Raw genomic sequence first — 2968 nt, 5'->3', positions numbered from 1 at the left:
TGATCTGGTCTCCCTCTCTGACTCACTGTGCACCAGGGAAAAAAAAATCCACGTTCTGATTTCAGAAAATCCACATTCTGAAAAATGTACCCCAATCTAGTAACTGTAGTCTGCACTGATGTGATGATTTAAACAGTCTGCTACATTTTTGCTCAATAGCCCTAGGTAGAAAGTCTAGTGTCCCAGAGTTCTACCTACTCTCTTTGTTTCTCTGAAACATGACTTTGGGTGTAAAAAGAACATTAGTGGGTCCTCGTGGTGTGAGATTAGTGGGGAAGAAGCCCCAAACTTGTATGTTACATCTGTGTAATGTCTTCTGCTCCAGTGTCCCTGTCCACCTGCTTTGTTGGGCACCCTGATGCTGATATCTGTAGATCATGAACTTGTCCGCTAACTCTACTGACTTGGTCATAGCTAGCTGGACTCAAGGACTGGCTCTACCTTATCTCAGCTCTCAGCGGCCCTCTCTGTCTTCTGGCCACAACTTTACCCAGCCTCTTGCCTGCTTCCATAGCTTCTTCTGGAGGGCCACGAGGCCATGCCACAGTTGATCCCGTGTCAAAACTGTTGGCTGCCAACTCAGCATCCATGTTACAAAGGAACCATGAGAAGCTTAGGATGACAACCCAAAAGACAACGCCCTCCAGGCTCTCAGGTGAAAGCCTAGACTCAGTGAGGGGAATTTTGCTGGATTGACCCAAAAGTGGTGTGGCTGGAAGAAAGTATTTTGAGTTTATGAAGCAGAAAATGCTGAAACCTGTAGAAAGAGGGGGCATTTAGCCAGCCAGTCTACATGAAAGAATGGGCTTCTTAGAGTTGCATTCACTTCTCTGCAGCACCCAGGGGGGACCTGAACTGGGATGCTTGGGGTTGGGTGGAGGAGGCATCCTGAGTGGTGGTATTGAGAGCAGTTGCAAAGGACTCTGGGATGCTTGCCTCAGAGACTTCAGGATGTTGCCTGTCTTCAAGAGAGATACAGACGGACAATGAGCCTATCAGAATAGATCAGTGTGAAACAAAAATACAGAGCCCTCCTTGAATGCTCTGGAAGGTCTAAGACTTCTAAAATTAGTCCTGGTGGTGTGAGGGTATAAGAGAAAACCCCCAAAATCTACTAGAATGGAATTTCCCACCAGCCCAGCAAGATGGGGTGTAGAGCCGATTACATTTGTTTAGGGATAGAAATAAATGTGCCATTTCTCTCACTCTAGTGTGTGAACTAAAATTGTTACTCACATGTAAGAATGTAAATATATATATAAAGAGAGGTCAGGAAAAGAGAAGGACTGAATGGTTTTCCAGAGTAACCTTTGCTGGGTGGTAGGGGTAAGCTGCAAGAGGGGAATGGCAACAGGGACCTTTCTGGTTTTATTCCGTATTTATTTTTATTGTTTAGATAATTACACAAGAATGTCACTTGTGTAATAAGCACGTACAATCAAAAAGAAAAAGATTGCATCAGATGATCGCTGTGAGTTTCTGGCAGGCCTGTCATCCTCACCACTCTGTGATGAAGTCCTCCAAAGCAGCTGCAAATGAGGGAAGCCCAGCTCCGCATGCCAACTTCTCACCTCACCAGCCATAACCCTACACCGCAGGACCTTGCTGCTTTTCCACCTTCACCTGTTGGGCTCCCTACTTGCCCCTTAAAGTCCCCTGAGGAGAGCTATCAAAACACACGAGACACCTAGACCCCATTCCCAAAGACTTGGAGTCAGTTTTTCTCAGGAGGGCCCCAGGCCTCAGAGCTTTCCAAATCTTCCAGGTGATTCTAATAGCAGCCAAACTCAGAACCATGACAGACACTTCCTGGGGGTCAGCCTGAACACAGCAACTGTTTCCCACCTCACTTTGTCCTGCTAGACCTTCTGCCTCCATCCCAGTCTCTGCTATCTCCTTCTGTCAAAATCCTCTCTCTCTTGCAAGACTTCCCAAATCCCACCTTCTTCAAGAAGGCTTTGTCCCCTGGCTGTGACCCTTCCTTCCTAAGCACCCCCATTAGACTTTATTCATCCTTCTTGTGTGATCTTTATTTTGGCACATTTTGCACTGTAACTAGCTGGGTGTTTGCTTATGTACAAGACTGGAAGCTCCTTGAGGCTGGTGGCCAGGGTTTATTCCTCTCTGCCGGGTCTCTTGGGGGATACACATACATACACAAAGAGTGGGGAACCACATTGCCCGAATCTTCACAATTATTTTAGTCAAACTCCACCCACACAGACTAAAATACAAAAATGTTTGTGGGAAATGGAAGGATAAATGAATCATATTCATTTTCAGGAAAACACAGCTAAATGCTTATTCCTTGAAAATATATTCTGCAGAGTTTAAATGTCTGTGCGCTTACTGTGCGTGCTGGAAGTCCAGTGGAGAAACTGCCCGTTGATGGGATGGGATCTAGGTGAATGGAGGGTCTTGGATTTAGAAATTCTGACTTCTTTGAAATGAACTCATAAATTTAATCTTCTTAATATCCTCTGGGAGGAAAAATATATCCAAAATTTTAGTTTAGTCCTACAAGTACAGAGAAAGCAAGTCCCAAAGAATCTATGAATGCCAATTAAGTGGGGAAAGAGAGAAAAAATATATCTATCCTTTCCAAAATATGTACTCATCTCAAACTCTGATTCCTGGAAATAAGAGTGCTAATGGAAACATTGCCATAAAGTGGTGGTGTCCCATGGTCCGTGTCAGGATGCAAACCTGAATTGCGCAAGCCTCTGGATTTAGCTACCCGCTTACAGGAAACACGGGGACAGATAAATAGTTTAAAGGACAGGACAGGGGTGCAAGCAGCAAAATCCAGACTGGGAAAGTCTGTAGGGTAAATGCTCTGGGTGTGTCAACAGATAAATTTCCAAGGGGGATAGAAGAGATAGAGAGGTAAGGTAAAAGAGAACTTAGGGGCATTTTCAACCTGCTGCAACACATTGCCTTTATTATGGTCCTGATTCAAACAATAAAC

The sequence above is a fragment of the Neomonachus schauinslandi genome, chromosome 13 (assembly GCF_002201575.2).
Source record: "Neomonachus schauinslandi chromosome 13, ASM220157v2, whole genome shotgun sequence".
Lineage (NCBI taxonomy): Eukaryota > Metazoa > Chordata > Mammalia > Carnivora > Phocidae > Neomonachus > Neomonachus schauinslandi.
Note: the sequence above shows the minus strand (reverse complement) of the source record.